We start from the raw sequence: 20,694 nt of genomic DNA, 5'->3' as shown, positions 1-20,694 counted from the left end.
TTTTTTTTTTTTTTTTTTTTTTTTTTTTTTTTGTTCTGTCCAGCAGTTAAGCAAGCAGCATATATTACGCTGAATGCCATATTGTGATGGACAGCTTTGCTTTAACAAGAAGAGTATATATAGAATATATATACTCTTCCTGATTTATGGTTTATTTAATGGTTTATTTAGCTAATCCAAAATGTGTGTGATGTTGCTGTGTTGGTGGACAGGTTAGGTTTCTGCTTTAGGGTGTGTATGCGGGAGGGTGGGGGGGAGGGGGGATAAGGGGTGCAACCAGCTGCTGAAACCAAGCAAATCTGTTAAGTAAACAATCGGAGCAAAAAAATAAATAAATAAGAAGCATGGATGTACCTTAGGCTAACACATTCATAACTAAACAATTTTTGTACTGTGGTTTACCTTGGAGATTAATACTAATACCAATAATAGTGCTAAGGTATGTGCACATACTAATACAAACATATACATACAATATACATACATATGTGCATTATTATACATATCCCATACTACTTAATAAAAGTCATGACATACAACACCACAAATTCCATATTCACACATTATTCATATCGGTAGTGATAAGTATCAATAATACTTACAGTTGGATTTGGAAAGTGTCCCACTACAAGGTTAGTAAGGCTGTAGCTTATCATTATTCACCCAAAGGGTGAGGCAGACGTTGGTGCATGAACAATGCCACTTGTGGAAGCCAGGGTGATGTGAGGGGCTCCGCCACTACGCCCATCCAGCAAGCAGAGGAAGGAATCCTAGCAGCCAGGGAGCCCACACACCTTCAGTTCCAGGAGGGCAGGTGTTGCGACCCAAACCGCCCACACAGAGCCCCCCAGGCAGAGCTGCAGCAGGCACAGAGACAGCACCCGAGGCCAGAGTGGGCCACCGGGGGTCAACGCTGTCCGCCCCATGAGAACCAGGGGCAAACACTCCCCCCGGCGGGAGGGTCGGCCTGAAAGAGTAGAGCCCGAGGACCCACGGTCCGTAGGGAGCCCGCCAGAAGATGCCCCCGCGCCCAGAGTGGGGCCCGCCCCCAGCCCACCACCCCCACACGGGCGGAGCGGGGCCTACCCCATCGGCCCGACCTCATCCCCTGGCGCTACAGCGGCCTGCAGCACAAGGCCAGCAATTGGTGGGGTCAGCAGAAAAGGGACCACCCAGGCGAAAAACCGGACCCCCCACACTTCAACCGCACCACAGGCATACCAACTCACACAAACACAGACGCATACACCCATCCACATGTGCAACACACATCATCACATCAACACACACACACACCATAGACTCTCTCACAACAAACTAGTCAATCATACGTGAACCAATGCACTCTCAGATACATTCTCCCACCCACACCATTCGCTTGATCACATTCGTGGGGAGGGTAGGTCTCCGGCCTGCCGTCCATGTGGCCCCAGGCAGGGACCGCAGCTCCTCCCGAGCCCCGACCAACCCCCCAACCCGGAGGAGGCAGAGGGCAGCAGAAATAGGTACCCCAGAACCCTGCAACCCAGCTTGGACGTGAGTGTGTGGAACTAAAGTGCACTGAAGGTGGGTGACACCTCCAGGAGCACAACCGCTGGCTGACGGTGTGTCCCCCGGACAGTGCCCCCCCTCGCCCTAAATGTCTTTTTGCAGTTAAAACTGGGTGGTGATCTCTCCATCAGGGCCAGTGGCCGAGGCCACAACTGGCCTGAGCCCCAGGCCCCAGTGAAAGAGCCCACCCCCGGCCCTAAATGTATGTGTATGTAGCTAAGTATGAGGAACTTTGGGAGATACCCAATTCTCCGGGGGGTCCAGCAGACAGAGCCATCAATGGGAAGTCTACTGGCCCCCCCGGAAGGAGCCCCCAGATTCCTGGACAAGTGTGTATGACTAATGCAATTAAAACTGCAGAGCATCCCACTTGGAAGGGACGGAACCACTTCCCAGTAGCCCTGGTCCCTCCATCAGCAGGACGCCCCTTGCAGACCTAAGTGGATGAATGCGGAGAAATGTAGTTGGGAAGCAGAGCACCAGGGTCCGCAGAGCCAGGTTCCCGACTGGCTCTGCTACCCATCCCACCACCCCCCACAACCCCCAGCCAGGAAGGGACAGCCGAGACCCAGGGACCGCAGTACTACTGCCCAGGCGCCACACGCAGCACAGCCAGAGCCATCCTCACCCTTCTTTCACACTTACCCATTCTCTCGCTCAAGTATGCCCATGCTCGCCCCGTGTAGTGTGACACTCAAACCCACACACATACTCTGCGGTTGTGCATTGAGGGCCAGCCTCCGCCCAGGGCCCAATGAAGGTTCTAGCCTGAGTAGTCCGCCAACCCCCCCCTGCAACAGGCCCGAGCAGTTACCAGAGGGCGTCGGACCGCTAGGGCAGGCAGCGCCCCACCCGAGCAGGGGCAGCGCCCCAGGGGAGAGACACCCCTCCGGGCACAGGCAGGCACCCCCAGAGGGAGTCCCCCGGACGCAGGTTACCCAGGTCTCCACCCCCAGGTCCGCCCCCGCACACCGGCAGGGAGGCCCGCCTCCGGCTCCCCGGAGACAGGCACACGCCAACCCTCAAAATGGTCCCACCCCGGCACAGGGCCGCCGGTCCCAGCAGCCACCACACCCCCACCGCAGGGGACCCATGCGGCCAGCCCTGAGTCCACCAACCCGTCCCGGTTCCTTAGGCAGGCAGGCACCACCAACCACCAGTCACCCCCCCACCACTGTGCCAGACATGACGCAGCACCCGAGCCCCACGCATCCTTACCTGGAAATGGAATCAATCAGAGTATAGTTTTGGTCATTGATTTGATGAAGCAGACAATGTGTCTAAGGTGGTATAATCTAACAAGCTGTTCAGGTATTGAGTAATGCTTAGTTTTTTTTTAGTTTTCCAGTTCATGAGGATGATTTTCTTTGCGACACAGAGGGCAGAAAGAAGTGTGTGTGATGAGTTTGTCTCTAGATCAAGCCCACTTAGATCTCCTAGAAGACAAAGTGCAGGGGCTGCTGGGATTGGACAGCTTAACTGGGTTGACAGGTGTTCACATACTCTTTGCCAAAATTGCTGCACAGGTGAGCATGACCAGAATGCATGTAGGAATCTATCTGCTGTGTTATCTGTACAGTGAGGGCAAATATTTGAGTTTGTGAGACCCATTTGGAACATCCTTTGTCCTGTATAGTGAGTTCTATGAAGAATTTTGTATTGTATTAGTTGTAAATTTGTATTTTTTGTCATTCTGAATAAATTAGAACATATGTTATTCCAGAACGTGTAATTAGTGGTGATATTGAGATCAGCTTCCCATTTAGAGATCGGAAGGCTCACTGTCTGGTCTACATTGGAAATTAAGATATAGATTTTGGATACTGTCCTTTTCCCTGATATATCAATAAATCGCTCTATTACTGGTGGTGGTTGCATGTGGATGGCAGTATTCTTACTTTTTGCATTAAGTATTGACTTTAGTTGTTGGTATTCTAAGAAATTGGCACTAGTGATTTCATAGTGAGACACTAGTTCTTCAAAAGAGGTAAACTTGTCTCTTGTGAAAACATGTTTCAGATGTGTTATCCCTTTGATATGCCAAGTTGGAAAGTGTATTGCCTTTTTGTTTTGTATGATGTCTGGATTGTTCCAGAGAGGTGTGTTTTGGCAAAGAGTAAGCGAAGACCCATTAATTTTAAGAAACTCCCACCAGGCTTGCAGAGATGCTTTTATGCTAATGTTCTGGTAACAACTATGATGTTTGATTTTGGTGCTGATAAAGGGCAGATCTGCAACTTTAATATTTCCACAAAATGTTTGTTCAATGTCTATCCAGGAGGAGTCTGCTGGCATGGGTTTTATCCATTTGTGGACATGGTTCAGTCTATTGGCAAGAAAATAGTGGTGGAAGTTAGGTAGTTCTAGGCCGCCGCAGCGTCTGGATTTTTGAAGAGTTTTTAAACTAATTCGTGGTGGCTTGGTTTTCCACAAAAACTGTGAGATGTAGGAGTCTAATGTCTTAAACCACGCCTGGGCTGGCTGAGTTGGAATCATTGAAAATATGTAATTAATTTTTGGCAGGATCATCATTTTTATGGTGGCAATTCTTCCCATAAGTGAAATGGGTAAGGACTGCCATCTTTTGAGGTTGGCTTCTATTTGTTTTAATAATGGATTGTAGTTTAGATCAATAAGCTCTGATAGCCTAGACGACAATTCAATGCCCAAGTATTTAATGTTTCCTGAATGGAGTGTGGTGGAGGAGATGTTAGTCACCTTAAGGTTAAGTGGTAGCACTATAGATTTGGTCCAGTTAATAGAGTACTCTGAAAGTCCTGAGAATTCATCTATGAGGCTGATAGTTGTAGGACACCAAGTTATGTCTAAAGAGAGGAGAGTAAGAAGTGGAGTTCCTGCATTTTGATTTGATGTCCTGTAAGGTTTGTGAGTGTCTTATGTTTCATGTTTAGGATTTTTGCCCGTAGTGTACGGAGCGTTTAGTTTGAGATAGTGAGTTAGGTTAATGATCACGTTTACCTGCATTGCAGTGATTTTTAGTTCTTCCTTTTGTGTTGACTGAGTCCTGCTGTGCAGAGAGTTTATGTTGTATTGAAATAAACCATTTTATGTTAACTGTTAAGACACTGTGTTTGGGTCGTACATTTGGGGTCTCCCCCCTCTCCTTGACACAGTCTCTGGCTCTGTTCCTTGTTTTATTTTGGTTCCAGTTTCCATTTCCGGTTTTATTTTGGTAGCACTCCCGGTTTCTGTTTCTGTTTCGGCTTTACTTTCTGCTATGTCACTCCACAGCTGTTCCCTGCCATTACCGGTCATTACCCACACCTGCATGCGATCAGTAATCAGCTCAGTATATTTAAGCACCAGCTCTAGCCCTGCCCAGTTGCCAGATTGTTTGCTCATCCACCCGTGACAACTCTCCAGCGTTCTGCCTGTAAGTTTATCGTGTACCAGTTTCTGTCTGCCGTCTTGACCGTGTCTTTTGCCTTGCCCTCGTCTGTACCGTTGCTGGAGTTTCCGGATTGCGTTGTATTCGACCCGAGCCTGTTCTTTGACCACCGATTGCCAGATCCTTGCCTGTACCGTAACTGCCTCTTCTGTGTACCGGCCTTTGCCTGTCTGACCACGAGAACTATTAAACCCTTTTGTCACTGAGCCTTGTCTCCGCTGTGCATGTGGGTCCGCTACCTAGAGCGCCGTGACAGTACAATCTGGCCAGACTCGGACCCAGCCGGCGTCCTGCATCTGTTCTAAGGTCAGTTGTTGATTTTGTTTTTGTGTACAAGGACAGTCGTGATGGTTTTTACCTGCTCGAGTCTGCCGGAGGACCTCCGCTGGTGCTTCAAAGAGCTTGCGAAGGATTATGCGGAAGCCCCCAGTCTGAAGGTCCGGCTCCGCACCATAAAGCAGGCTATTGGCATCTTGGAGGAGGAATTTTGGTGGCTTGACTACCCGGGAGTGCAGACGCTTTTTAAGAGGCTCCAGGCAGTGCGGAGGGATTTGGCACACGCTCTGCGCGCGGCGCCCGCCAGCGTCTCATCAGCTGTTCCTGCTTCACCGGAGAGTTCCTGTCACCGCTCAGTCAAGCCAAGCTCACGTTCCTGTCGCCGCTCAGTCGAGCCAAGCTCACGTTCCTGTCGCTGCTCAGTCGAACCAAGCTCACGTTCCTGTCGCTGCTCAGTCGAGCCGAGCTCATGTTCCTGTCGCCGCTCAGTCGAGCCAAGCTCACGTTCCTGTCGCCGCTCAGTCGAGCCGAGCTCACGTTCCTGTCGCCGCTCAGTCGAGCCGAGCTCACGTTCCTGTCGCCGCTCAGTCGAGCCGAGCTCACGTTCCTGTCGCCGCTCAGTCGAGCCGAGCTCACGTTCCTGTCGCCGCTCAGTCGAGCCGAGCTCACGTTCCTGTCGCCGCTCAGTCGAGCCAAGCTCACGTTCCTGTCGCCACTCAGTCGAGCCAAGCTCACTCCCCTGTTGCCACTCAGGCAGATCCAGTCCCTGCTCCAGACGCCGCTCAGGCAGATCCAGCTCCCGTTCCAGACAGCAGCTCATCGGCCCAAGTCCGTGCCCACGCTACCGCCATAGTTCCCCAGTCCAATTCCGTCCGCTCCGTGGCCCCAGCTCCTGCTTCAGCCCTGGCGGTTGAGGAGGTGAAGCCCACAGCTAGTCGTCGGAGGTCCAGACGGCGTCGACGACAGCCGGATTCTCCTGTCCAGGCTCCCGAAGCCTCGGTCACTGGAATCAAGCGGTCCCCTCCGCCAGCAGAGGGCACTCTCGTCCCATCAGACGGCATACCCACCTCCATCGCAGGCATCCCGGACAGCATCTTCCAGCGGATCCGTGCCCAATGCGCCCCTCCAGTCCTGTTCCTGTTTGCACACTATTTGAACTCCGCCGAGGCAGTGACCGACCCGGTGACCAAGGAGCATCACTTCCGTGAAGCCGCCCTGCTCATTGCTCGAAAGCCTGCACTGCGCGAGGCCCTGGGTTTCATTGAACCCCCGTCAGAGCCTGCATCCGTTCCCTCGTCTAAGCCTGCACCCGTTCCTGCGTCTAAGCCTGCATCACTGGCCCCAGCGTCTAAGCCTGCATCGCTGGCCCCAGCATCTCTGGCTGCATCACTGGTCCCAGCGTCTCTGGCTGCAGCGTCTCCTGCGTCTCTGGTTGCAGCAACTCCCGCCCTAGCCTTAGCTCAGCCACGCCAAGCCCCAGCTCCAGCTCACGCCTCACCTCAGCCATGCCAAGCTCAAGCTCCAGCTCATGCCCCCAGCGTGAGCTTGATTTTTATTTTGTTTCTTCCTAAGAGTTATAGAAGGTGTTACTGAATTCATTGTACATAGAGTATATGGTTTTGTTTTTGCTTGTTTGGGGATTTTTTGATTGTTTTATATGCTTTTTTTGTTTTTAATCTTAGATTATCTGCAGTAAAATGAGTTTTTCTAATGAGATGCTTTATACAGATGTCTGAAGGACCACAGTATACAATCATTTCTGTCCTTGTCACTTTCAATCCATATCATCTTTGTGAAATCAGGTTTTGATGAAGGGTGAACCTGGGTTAATCCAGGTACACATGCTAACATCTCTTTTCTTTTTAGCACGATTGACTCATGGGTTAAATCCATGTATCAAAAGGGAGGAGGTCTAAATATTTGTTTGTGATTTTTACATTTTTTGTGTTTTGAAAGTGGTTCTGATTTCTCATCCAATATTAAGAGTTGAAAGAGTCTGAATATCATTGATGTTAACCTAGACAATTTCTTCTGAGAATGATAGCGTTGGTTTCTAGATGACAATCAAAACTGGATTAAAAATACATTCAAATTAAATTAAATCTTAAAATTTGTGACCAATGACACAAATGCAAGTATAAGAAGCCAAATTATCAATCAGTAAAACATAAAATAAAATACATAAAAGCCTTAAGGTACTATTTACCAGGAACTATTTAACAGCTGTAACCTCCAAAGCTAAGGTTTGAAAAGGTGAATGATTAGATCCTTCAAAATGATTGGTTTTGAACTAAACAGGAGTCTATTGTTTATTGATGTTCATTTTATTCAAATTCCTTAAAAATGCATCAGCTACTGTTTTATTATTTTCACAAACAAACATCTAAAATGATTCTGTGTTATATAATTGTCATAGGAGCCATAGTAAGACCTCACAGTGAAGCCTATGATACTTTCTGCTTTACATTTGTATAATGTTTGACTACAGTAACAACATGGTTACTGAGACTATTCCACAATAGCCTTTCGAACAGTTTTTGCTTTTACTTTGAACATGTTTTCAATTTTATGAAATGTTTCCTGTTTTCACACTGTAAGAAACCGTTCTTCTATTTCTATTTTTCTAATACTAACACTTACTAACACTAACACTAACATCTAACTAACTTTTATCAGCATTAGCTGCTACTACTTTGTGTCATTGATGATGTCATTTATGTGCAGGGTGTAACTGCTTATAGTTTTATACTTTTAAGCTTCCCTTAATGATTCTCCCCCTGAAAGCAGGAGCTGACCTGACCTACTGTTTTGGACAACGGATGACTAGAAATTTGATGAAAGCGTCATCAACTATGCTTCTGCTAGGGAATTGCTGATTGTGGAAGATTCAGTGGAACATCAACTTCAACTGTTTGAATGTCTTCAGATTGCGAAACAAATCAACATAAAAAAGAAAAAACGAAGGACAACAAAGATGGAATCAACAGAAGAGCAACATCGGAAACTCCTTAAACAGAACAGGTTTAAGGAATCTTCTGTGAGTAGGGAAACCATGTTTCCTTCTATGAATGTGGACGAGCGCCAACAGAATATCAAGGACTTAAAAGGGAGACAGACAGCAAATGGACAATAACTTCAAATGTTGACAATAATTTCCCTTGCTTGTATGTTTGACACTTAGTGTCAAAAAGGGAGGAATGTGGGAAATTTTGTGTTTGTCATGAGATGCTGTGCCTCTGGCTGAGGGTTGTTCCTGGGGGGTCATCAAGCATTTGGTTATCAAATGGTGGGGTTTCACTGTAGTGACCACGGGAACATTGTTAAAGGAAGTAAAGGGTTTACTGCACTCATGTATATCAAAGACCAGTCAACAGCTCATGTGGGGGTTTGTAACAGGGTATAAATACAGGTCTTGTGTCCTCAGTCCTTCAGTGGATACTTTGTACATAGTGAGATGTGCCTTACGTCTTAGATGCAATTGTGATCCACTCCGTGTCGACATGAGAGTAAACTTTGAGATGGTTTATCACACTGATGATCTCCGGTTGATTTCTTTATAAGAAGATTTCCACAACAACTGGAAACCAAGCACACACATGACCAAAATGCTGAATCCATAACATTTTCGTACTTATTTAACCTTCTACTATTTATCATTTAATAGCACAACATAAGCACTTCATAAAGCATTTGTTTACATCATCATTAAACATCTAGTTTATCATTAAACATCTACTATTGTGTTTGTCAACAAAAACATTAGTTTGGAGGCTGCTGTGTTAATGTGTGGTGTATCAATAAATAGTAAAAGACAGTTTGCACTGTACAGGAAGGGTCAGAGCAGACTCTACCTGCTGAGGAGACTGCGGTCTTTTGGAGTGAAGGGGCCACTCCTGAAGACCTTCTATGACTCTGTGGTGGCATCAGCCATCCTGTACGGTGTGGTCTGCTGGGGCAGCAGCATCACAGCGAGGGACAGGAAGAGACTGGACAGGATCATCAGAAAGTCCAGCTCTGTCCTGGGCTGCACTCTGGACACGGTGCAGGAGGTGGGTGAGAGAAGGGTCCTGGCTAAACTGACATCCATCATGGACCAGGTCTCTCACCCACTGGAGGACTCACTGTCTGCTCTGGAGAGCAGCTTCAGTAGCAGACTGATGCAGCCTCGCTGTGTGAAGGAGAGATATTGTAGATCCTTCCTACCTGCTGCTGTCAGACTGTACAATCAGAACTTTTGAACACGTCCTACTACATAATTTGCTGTGCAACATTTATGCAAACAGGTACAAGACTTACTTACTTATTTTCATTACTGTGTAATAACCCTCCTAATGACCTACTGTGCCAACACAAACTGTTCTGTTGCTGTATTCTCTAAATCTGTACTTGCTGTTGTGTGAGGCAATTTCCCCACTGTGGAACTATTTACTTATCGTATCTTATCTCTTACCTTAATGTAGTTAAATTAAGTTAATCGTGGTAGTCTGTCCTTCTCCTTCGCTAACTCACTACCTGTATCTGACATTTTCCCTGTAATGTAAAGTAGGTTGATCTCTTCTCTCCATTGCCCGTAGGTGTGTGTGAATGGTTGTCTGTCTGTGTTTGGCTGTCTGCCTGTGATGGGCTGGCGACCTGTCCAGGTACCCTGCCTCTCGCCCATAGCCAGCTGGGTTAGGCTCCAGCACCCCTGCGACCCCGCATATAGGATTAAGTGGTAGAAAATGGATGGATGGAAGCCACAACATATACTCAGCCTGCGGGTGACTCAGAACAATGAGTCAAAGTAAATTTTGATACAGTAAGGTGTTAAATAAATAAACGCTAATTAACGATAAATTGACCATGCCGCTTTACCTGGTTTGTCAAAATCAACACTAGGGATATTAGGGATACTGAAGGTAGTCAGTAGATGGACAGAAAAGTGGAAAAGGTAACATGTAACATGATGGAGGCAGACCAAAAGCCCCTCCTTGGCAAACAGTTGGAGAATTACCCAGATGGACTGTTAATAAGACAACAGCTCCTGGTGCCGACCTCATCAGGCCACACTCTCCTGACCCTAAACCCAAGTCAAGGCACAAACAGAGGAAGTGTAAATGTGACCAATCAACTCCTCATCAAATGGTTTGCAATGGGCTGCAGATCAGTTTGGGCCGTAGAAATGGGTTCTTTTTGTAAATGAAGTGGTGGACGAAAACCTGCAGTTGTCCTAGGTACATTAAGACATTTGTGTTCATTTTGGCCCATACAGTAATGGAGAGAGAGGGCACAACATTAGAGGGACAATAATCAAGTGTTAAATTTAGGCACCACAAAAGCAGAACACATCATCTATTAACCCCTTTACAAATGTTAGAAATGTCTGAATGAAATTAAATGTTCGACAACAACCACTTTGAAGTCAGTAACATTTACACACCTGCCACACCTTTCCCAGCAAACACCATCTCAATAACCTTATATTTGGAGGAGAAACGTAGGGTTTCAATCAAAATATCCGCATTTTATTAAACTCATCAAGTTTCATCAATTCACAAATATTTTTATTGAATACAGAGCTCAGCTCATCTCTGTCACGATGCTTCCACTCAGTTGAAGAACCTCCATTAATCCAGATGATTTAGCTGAGCTGCCTCTCTGCTTGTGTTGTTTCCTGTAAGCTAGTGTCAGCAATGTGTCCAAAAGTGTGTGTGTGATTTTTGATTAAGGCGGACAGAGTTTGCACCAGGTCAAAAGTCAAAATGCAAACGGTAAGAGGTCAGAGTGGACTGTTTCCTATGATTGGTGGTGACTTTCATGCAAACTCCTGCAGCAGCTTGAGGCATCCATATGTAGACAAACACAGCAGCTTGTTGATATGTGTTGAGCTTTTGCACCTTGCTGTGGAAATCTTCTTATAAAGAAATCAACCGGAGATCATCAGTGTGATAACGCATCTCAAAGTTTACTCTCATGTCGACACGGAGTGGATCACAAATACATCTAAGACGTAAGGCACATCTTACTATGTACAAAGTAACCACTGTAGGGCTGAGGACACAAGACCTGTCACTATGGTGAAACCCCCAGCATTTGATAACCAAATGCTTGATGACCCCCCAGGAACAACCCTCAGCCAGAGGCACAGCATCTCATGACAACACAAAATTTCCCACAACCTGCTGCGGTAAAAACTAGACATGTTTGTGGTTCCACATGTGAGAATCCTAACAGATTTTTAAAGATGAAAGGTGTTAAAGGAGTCAGACGGTCAGCTGTCAACAAAAGTGTCCTGTAAAAAGAAATGAATGAGAATCAGATTAATAATGAGATGGAGCTTCAAACCACTTGTGAGTTTATAGATAAAGAGTGTAAAATGCAGACACGCCACCTCTTTTTCTTTTAGAGAGAGGAAAACAAGGACATTTTTAGGTAAAAGGCACTTAGAGCTTCACTGAAGAGCACGTATTGGATTTTCTGTCTGGCCTTTGAAGGGAGAAAATGTAGCTCTAGAAACATTTTATTGACCAAGCAACAAAAGCAACTTTTCATTTACTCCGTTTTTGTTGAAATCATTCTGACAAAGCCTAGAACACGCAAATGAAGTCACTGTCTGTCAGACTTATTTAAATATGAAGCCTTAATAGAGTTTAGCCGGAAACAAAATGTAATGCATAAATGTTTGATTCAACAATATAATAACCCAAGTAACACCATTAATGTTGGAAGCAGAATGTTGTTGTTGGATTATTGTATTGTTGCTTTTTTGCTTCTAGCCTTCTGGGCTGAACACGACCAGATGCTGATTCACCGCTGAGTCATCAGGTTTGGACCCTAATGACAGTAGGTGTTCCTGTCAACCTCATTTAGCTGTTAGCTATGCTAATTAAGACACCTATAAACCCTGCATCCTGGATCCTAATACATTTAATGTTGTACAAATAAACATGTAAATTTCTTGGCCTGGTGAAGAACATTCATTTTGTGAGTGCTTGATAGAATTCTTGATTGCTTTAGGACTTAGTTTTATTCTTTTGCACTTCAAAACACCCAGTAAATACAGATTGTGGTTATATGTTTTTCATTCTACTGTACATTCCCCTCCAAAAGTACCAGAAAGTCAAAGTTGTTTTTTTTTCTTGTTGTGGTTTAAGACTAAGTGGTATGAATTGTAAGTGTTTGTTTCTTTGTTAAACAACATACACACAGAAACATTTGTCTGTTCTAGTGTCTATGAACTAGACGAAAGACAGACTGCTCAAGTCACAGTCTGCTGAAAAGAGAATTAAAGCCTGAAACAAACACTAGTAGCTGTTACGGTTCGCTCCTCCGGCCTGCTGGGGGCGCTTTGAGTTTTAGTCTTGTGTGTTTGATGTCACCTCCTAGACTTTAATCACCTTCTCAACACCTGTCCAGCTTTGGAGAAGAGCCGTTCACACGGCATTGATGTCTGACTAATAAAGATATTTTTATTGGAATTGCGACTTGTCAAAATGTAGTTGTAGTCTTTAATCACAGTTTGGACTTGTCACAAATACATTACAGTGTCTTATCGTGCTTAGGCAGCGCTTTGAGTTTATCAACCTTTGTGTTACTTTAGTTATTAAAGGGCTCATATCATGCAAAATCCACTTTTTAGACATTTTGGAGCGTCCCTATGACTCTATGGGTCACATATACACACACTGAGCACGGTAGAAATGCATTTCCTGCTTTTTTCACATTTTGAAAACGTAAATTTTCTCACCCAATGAAAACAGACCACGACCTACTCTGAGACCGTGTCCCATGTGTCGTCACACTGGTTGAAAGTTCTCCCTGCAAATCCTGAACCACCACCCCCACAATGATCCCGAACCAAAACTGGACTTCCGCCATTTCCCCCCTCTCACTCACCGTGAACAGACCAGCACGGCAGCGCCCAAGTCCTCCCATAGAAATAGTTCGGTTCTTGGGTGTTCTAACCAACACCAAAGTCTATTCACTTTAACAAGGGATCAACAAGTGAGGATTTGTGGGTCACTTTTATTTTTAACGGACCGGTGCCAGAAACACTGCCTATACGTATGTGCATTTCAAACGAGGGTGCGTACAATGCTGGATTTGTTTCACGGCTCCTGTTGGAAAAAAAAGGATCTATTCCTAAAGTCCGTCATCCACTCACTGAAGTAAGTACATGCTTGATATTTATAATGTTTTAAAATGTTAGTTTGTCCGTTTAAATGTAGTAACCTATGTGTGGGGCAAGTTACTAGCTAGCTATGCTAACGGCTACAGCCATTCGACCGAGCCTTTGTCCCCTTCAAATGTGCTCATGTGGGCTCCTGCAGCCACACACCTGTGTGGAGAAAAGCTAATGACTAACGGCATCGAGCGGCTACGGGCAGGGAGCGGTGGGTCTAGCGTCTGTCCTTTTTCTGTAATCACATACACCTGCGGGGAACAGCTGATCGTTATCGCCCTTCCAGCGGTGACAGACAGGAAGCGGTGGATCTAGCTCGCTGTAGTAAGTTTGTGCTTGATACTTGTGATATCTAAATATGTTAGTTGGGTCTGTTTAAAATGCAGTAACCCACATGTGAGACAAGCTAATCGCTAGCGTCGCTAACGGCTACAGTGAGTCAACCGAGCCGTTGTCCCTTTCAAATGTGCTACTCTGAGTTGGTGCAATCACACACCTGTGTGGGGAACAGCTAATAGCGATGGGCCTTCGATCGGTGACAGGCAGGAAGCGGTGGATCGAGCTTTTGTCCTGTTGACGTGCTGCTGTTTGTGTTACGTTAGCCGTTAGTATGCCTTTAGGCCGTTGCACTTTAGAGCTACAGCTGGTCGATCGCTACAAAAAGAACCTGCAGATGAACGCGGTAGATATTACCCCGTCCTGTCCAGCCTAAATCAACTTGTGATTTGGGGTTATGTCATTGTTCTATCAAATTCTAACATGATTAGTTGGAATGATTACTGTGTTGTGTTTCAAGCTTAGTTGCTAATTAGTCACATCTCTACAATACCTGCTGCTTATCTGGTCAGTTACCTATAGCTTGTACCATAGCCATTATATTTGTAGGACCAATACAATTTACAGTAAATGTAACAGTCTTTTCTATACTGTAGGGAGGCACATCCCAGTTACCCACATGCAAGGAGGCTGTCAAACAGAGAAATCACTGCAGACTGTTGGTACACGGACATCTGCTGCCCAGCTCAGGAGTAAAGGTATGTAAGTTTGTATGTACCAACAATAAGATAGGTAATAGATTTTAATTGGTATATACTGTTTAGATTTTATATTTGAATTGTAACAACTGTTTATCTGTTAGCACAGACAGGCCTGTCCTCTTGTTTGGTTTAATTTTTTTTCTGGTATTGTGTGTTCTTACATTAGAGAAGGTTTTGACCTACATAATAATGAACATTTCACTAATCTACAATTCTGATTGCAGTACCTTTTTGTTTCGATGAGGTGATGGTGAGGACAGCCACAGCTTCCATCTGGTAGAGGACTGCTTCCGCTCAGTCTTCCAAATAGTGATGAGAACAAGGATCACCACATCTCCCTGTTTACCCTACTTTCATGCATTTCGTCTGCAAGGCCCTGCAAAAGCTTCTGACCTCAAACCCCCAGACTTCTTAATTAACTCAGTAACCTATACATTGCACATTGGAGTGTGAAGGTAACAGTTTGTTCTAGCTTTGGAGTAGTGGTGCATTTTTTTGGTTTACAATAAAGTTGTCTTTAACTATTATGTATTTCACTGAACTCTGTTTCTGAAGGGAAAACACTTTTATTCAGGAAATCATGGTATTGAAATGACATGTTTTTTCTCTTTCTAATATGGTAAGCTATAAAGTTGAAGCGGCCATAAATAAAAAGCATATAAATTATATATAAATAAAAAATAAAAAAAATCTTTGAGTATTGCACTCACAAAAAACACATTTTTACTCAAATGGTAAAGGAGTTATTCCACAGGTGGTTTACATCCATCATACAATGAGTGTTTTAGTGTTTTATCCATCAGGAAACTCTGCCTTCATCTACAACCCAAGCATGAAGAGATGGCAACTCGGATTCTTCACCCTAGGAATCCTCAGCACCAGCCCACTAGCCTCTGTAGATTAGATACCTGTAACAACTTCAGATACAGAGACATATTACTGTCAGATTTAACAAGAATGACAAAAAACATAATTAAAAGCAGTAAAAATACTTTAGGTCAATATATAATTTGAACCAATGCTTTTTGTTCCCAGGTAGGTCATGCAGTGATTGCTCTAAATATTAATGCACATTTTTAAATAAAATTACGTCAGAGCAGCAGCCCAAGTAAGACAAAAACAGTGAAATGTGTAAATGTAAAATGTATTTATATTATTTCAGCTATGCTCTCAAACTTATTTATTTGTATAACGTGAGCTAAAGTAGTGTTATCTATTAACGAGAGTTTTCCAGGTAAGTCGTGTTGTGAATATTGAAGCTGCACACGCCATTTAGCATAAGCATTAGCAACCGCTAGTCACTTTGCAAATTACATAAATCAATTAAATTGCAGTAAATGCGACATTACCAATGAGACATCTTGCATCAGCCGAAATGTGGCGACTTCAACAGCCTCCTCTTCAGCTTCAGGGTCAGATTCGGGATCGTAGACGTATGGTTCTACTACGCTACGAACTAGCTGGCTGGCTAACGTCGTGCAGTTCTGTAGTGGGTCGTCTTCTTCTGTGGAGGATTGCGGTGGATTGTATTCTCAACGTCGCACTACTGCCACCTATAGTATCCTAACCGTGCGGTGGCTCGTATCCATGGAGCCAAAAAACAACAACAACAAAAAAGGTATGCGCTTCCGCACAGAGGTGTGGTGAGCAGCTTCGCTTGCGACACGCCCAGAAAACACAGCGTTTGCTGATGGAGAGTGAGAACCACATATTGACAGGGGCAGTGTGGACGATCTACAGGGTTTTATGGGATGAAAATTTACAGAGACCTTACTGAGACATTAAAGTCCAATATTCTTTAGAGTGAAAAGCTGTATGATCAGGGAGCTTTAAATAAACTATTTGTATCTATTTTTTTATCCCTGGGTCGTTGCATTTGGGTCCTCCAATCTAGATTTGACCGTTTGATGTTTCCCTGCTCATGGTCAGCGCAGTTCAAGTTCAGTTTGCCTCAATATGTAACAGTAGGAGGCTACAAATAAAGCAGAAGGAATAATAAATGATCCCTGACATCAGTGAGGCACCAGCTGGATGCTCACTGAAGCTGCATGCTTCTGAAAAGGTTGAGGGCCCAAGGACAGGCACACTGGCAAAATGTTTAACAGAACAAAACAACCAAAAACACTGCCATATTCAAAGACTAAAACACTGGGACTGGGAGGACAAAGCACTACTGGCAAGGAACGCTGGCTCACAAGACTGGAGGAACGTGTGATATGGTCTGACAACACTGACGATGTAGCAGGTAGAATGTAGAAGGCACAGGCCAGTGGAACGAGTCAGTCAGTGCAGGTTGCAGGCGGCAGATGGGAAGATAGGGAGGAGGTGTGGCCAGAGTCAAGGGCAGGAACAGAGGCAAACAAAGGGCAGGAAGGGGCTGAGGACTGGAACAGGTTTCTCCTCCAGGTTTGACTTCCGTTAACATTCTTGTGCATATAGACCAGTTTAAAATACGTCCAGTGTTGTGGCAAAGCTGCTTCATTAGAGGAAATGATTCCCTAAATCTTCTTTACTGATGCATCTCCAAATCTTCCTGAAATCAATTTTACACCCCATAATGAAATGATCATCCTGAGCACAGCATGATTTCCTTGCTGAGCCATGGCCCCTGTGACTCATTGAGTCAAAACAAGCCATGAATTATTCCTTATTTGAGGTCAAATCCAGCATTTCCACTTGTTTTAATTATACCATATTCACCTTTTTCAGCTCCGTATCATACTCCACGTGAATGTATGATCCGTTAGATCAGCATAAGGACACGCCTCATCCTTTATTGAATAGTAAGGATCTACTTTAGCGTATGGAACAATCTGTGACTGCTAATATTTACAGGACTTTCACAACAATAAGCCGAAGGCAACAGGCCTGGAAGCCATGTTGGTTTTGTCCACTGAGATGTAACTAAATCTGTGTTTTTACAGTAAAAATGAGAAGGAAATATTGCCACTGTTTTATTGACTCTGTCAGATGAGACCACATTAAAAAAGAATCAAAGAAGAGGCAGATTATTAGTTTCTTAACGCATCCATTTGTTTTGGTGATTACCTGCTGCGCTCCCGTTGCCCAGTTGGATGGATGTGTAATTGAACGGCCCTGCCTCCCAGTGATTAAATGGCTGAGCCAGAGCCCCGTGTCTGCTTTGTCTCTCACATATTGCTCTGTGGTTTTGTTTTGTCCTGTCATGTAGCAGTGAGCCAGAGTGAAAACGAGCCTCTGATTGTTCTGTGGTTTTAATCCCCCAAAGTTATGTAGCCCACCGCCGTTCAGCAGCATGCGTCAGCGCTTCCCCACACACGGATGAGCTGCTGATTGTACTTCAACCTTCACATGGATCAACATCACAGATGCAGTGAAGAGGAAGGAGGAGGTGGAACTCCAGAAAGTTGAGACTCCACTAAAGACTAGGCTCACACACTCAGGCTCAGTAAATCTGATATTTTGCTTGGTCATGTGACCCGAAGAGATGATGTCAGAGAATAGAGTGTGTGACCTCACTACAACTAGTCAGTTTGTTTTTAGCTAGAAGCTAAATCTCAAGAGCAACATTTTAGTTTTAGTCCAAACCTCTGCATTATAATCAGATTAGTAAAATTAGTTCTTTACAAATGTACAGTGGTAGCATTGACCACTGGTCACCACAGGATTCATAGTGTAAGAAAAAGTGTGTGTGCTCATCTTAGAGAGAACATACGTTCAAACGTGACAGGCTTCCATTCATGTCAACAGGAACAAATGAATTCCAACTTTTCCCCTAACCTTTTTTTACGTGCAAAAAAAGAATAAAAGCTCATTTCGGTCGCTTATATCCGTGACCTTGCCCTTTAGGTCATGACCCAAAGCTCATGACCATAGGTGAGGGTAGGAATGTAGATTGACCGGTAAATTGAGAGCTTTGCCTTTCGGCTCAGCTCCCTCTTCACCAAGACGGACCGATACACCGACCGCATTACTGCAGCCGCCGCACCAATCTGTCTGTCAAACTCACGCTCCCTCCTTCCCTCACTCGTGACAAGACCCCAAGATGCTTCAACTCCTCCACTTGGGGCAGGAACTCTCCTCCAACCTGGAGAGAGCAAACCACCTTTTTCCGATCGAGAACCATGGCCTCAGATTTGGAGGAACTGATTCTCATCCCAGCCGCTTCATACTCAGCTGCAAACTGCCCCAGCGCACGCTGGAGGTCCTGGCCCGATGAAGCCAACAGGACAACATCATCTGCAAAAAGCAGAGATGCTGTCCTGTGGTCCCCAAACCAGACCCCCTCCGGCCCCTGGCTGCGCCTAGAAATTCTGTCCATAAAAATAATGAACAGAACCAGTGACAAAGGGCAGCCCTGCCAAAGTCCAACATGCACCGGGAACAGGTCTGACTTATTGCTGACAATGCGAACCAAGCTCCTGCTCCGGTTTTACAGAGACCGAACAGCCCTTAGCAAAGGGCCCTGGACTCTATACTGCCAGAGCACCCCCCACAGGATGTCACGAGGGACGCAGTTGAATGCCTTCTCCAGATCCACAAAGCACATGTAGACTGGTTGGGCAAACTCCCACAAACCCTCAAGCACTCTGCTGAGGCTATAAAGCTGGTCCAGCGTTCCGCGACCAGGCCGAAAACCACATTGTTCCTCCTGTATCCGAGGTTCGACTATCGGCCGAATTCTCCTCTATAGTTCCCTGGCATAGACTTTCCCAGGGAGGCTGAGAAGTGTGATCCCCCTATAGGGGGTTTGTGAATTGCTCTTAGTCTGGCCCGTCATCCAGGACCTGTTTGCCTTGGGAGACCCTACTAGGGGCATTTAGACCCCGACAACATAGCTCCCGGGGTCATTCGGACACACAAACTCCTCCACCACGATAAGGCAGCAGTTGAAGAAGGAGATTTATGACTTATGTTCTGCAATTAATATCTTATGTTTTGTCTTAATTCTGTTTTATGTATTTGGCATTTCACCTACATTGTTCAATGGTTGTCTCTGCCTGATAGACTCTGGACTCTAGCTCCCAAACCCAAGGCTGGGGAGTTGTGTCTCTCTGTCTGTCTGTGCTCCGTCCTCTCTGATAGTCAGACGCCACTGATGCAGGTGTAAGAATGTAAACATCTCCACACACGGCGACAGGGAAAAGATGGTGCATCAGTCTGATTGGGCCACACAGACGTTCCAATGTAGTCGGACAGAGAGGTTTAAAGGCAGAAGCAACTTGAGGATCGTGGGCTCTTTGCATCACACCTTCGTGGTGTGTGCACTGATCTCCCCAGCTGGTGTTGGTTTGTTGATGTGCACGATCAACATCCATGCTTTTTATTTGCTTTCCCCATTATTTTTATTTTTCCATTATTTTTATAATAAATCCCACAAAAGACAACTTTCTCATCTGCCTCTTTATGGGAAATTTCCACCACAGTGACCAGCTGCCACATGAAATCAGGGCCAATCAGATCCAACTGGGTCCAGATCAAACTGATACGCAGAAACAAGAGAATAGAAGAAAACTTCTCCTGATTGGATCTCGAGTCCTTTGAATCAAGTGAAATGCAGAAATGACGGTTAAAGACTGGAAAACCAAATATTTATGAGCAATATATAATATTGCTCATAAAGTACTAGCATAAGAATCACTATCATCATCATTTAACTTAATGTTCCTCCCATGTCCTGAACAGGAAGGAGATCTGGTACTGCTCCCGTTTCTTCTCCAGTCCTCTGAATGCGGCAGCGTGACAGTTTTTTTTTATTTTAAAGCCATGAGGTATGTTAATCCAGCTAGCACCAGCTCTGTCAATAGCTGAGGTAAATTATTTCTTCATCCTCTGGCCAAGAGTTTAATGACTTGAATGTTAAGTTGTTTTTGTTGGCAGCAGTGTTTATTTATGTCTTTCTAACTGAACGTGGGCTCCTGTGTTCACTCTTTTACTGTATGTGTGTTTCTGTTTGACGATGAAAATGAAATTAATCTAATTCTCATAACAGATGCTCAGCATCAAAGCAGCAGAATCTATCCACTACAAATCAATTGTTTGTGTGTTGCGCCGCCTTCAGCCCCAAAATGAAAATATAATTAGAATCCATGACTCACCCCCAAAGTCTTCATTGTCTCTACTGGGATAGTAGTTTGGCCAGTGTTCAGTCTATTCTCCATGCTCACACACTTGCAGCGTCACATCGTGGACTCAACAATGGACTCATGATTTCTCCTCACTTGGTTGAATTGCAAGTGTAAATCAGCCTTTTCAGTTTATGGAGACACTGTTGCTTCCAG

General features: G+C 45.0%; 2 long non-coding RNA genes across 3 annotated transcripts; one reads left to right on the top strand and one right to left on the bottom strand.

Moving 5' to 3' along the window:
• The first annotated feature begins 12,823 nt into the window (after nt 1–12,823).
• Nucleotides 12,824–14,961, top strand: LOC129604761 (uncharacterized). Of its 2 annotated transcripts, none has more exons than XR_008695950.1 (3): nt 12,824–13,383; nt 14,330–14,431; nt 14,659–14,961. It is a non-coding gene; the product is annotated as an uncharacterized LOC129604761 (long non-coding RNA). The 2 variants fall into 2 exon arrangements; XR_008695951.1 differs by having other exon boundaries at nt 12,824–13,721.
• A 19-nt stretch (nt 14,962–14,980) lies between these two features.
• LOC129604762 (uncharacterized) lies at nt 14,981–18,730 on the bottom strand. Its single transcript, XR_008695952.1, has 2 exons — nt 15,784–18,730; nt 14,981–15,351 (listed from the first exon to the last, which is right to left on the bottom strand). It is a non-coding gene; the product is annotated as an uncharacterized LOC129604762 (long non-coding RNA).
• Between the last annotated feature and the right edge of the window lie 1,964 nt (nt 18,731–20,694).

This window comes from Betta splendens, chromosome 10, assembly GCF_900634795.4.
Source record: "Betta splendens chromosome 10, fBetSpl5.4, whole genome shotgun sequence".
Taxonomy (NCBI): Eukaryota; Metazoa; Chordata; class Actinopteri; order Anabantiformes; family Osphronemidae; genus Betta; species Betta splendens.
This window is presented reverse-complemented; position numbering and strand designations above follow the sequence as displayed.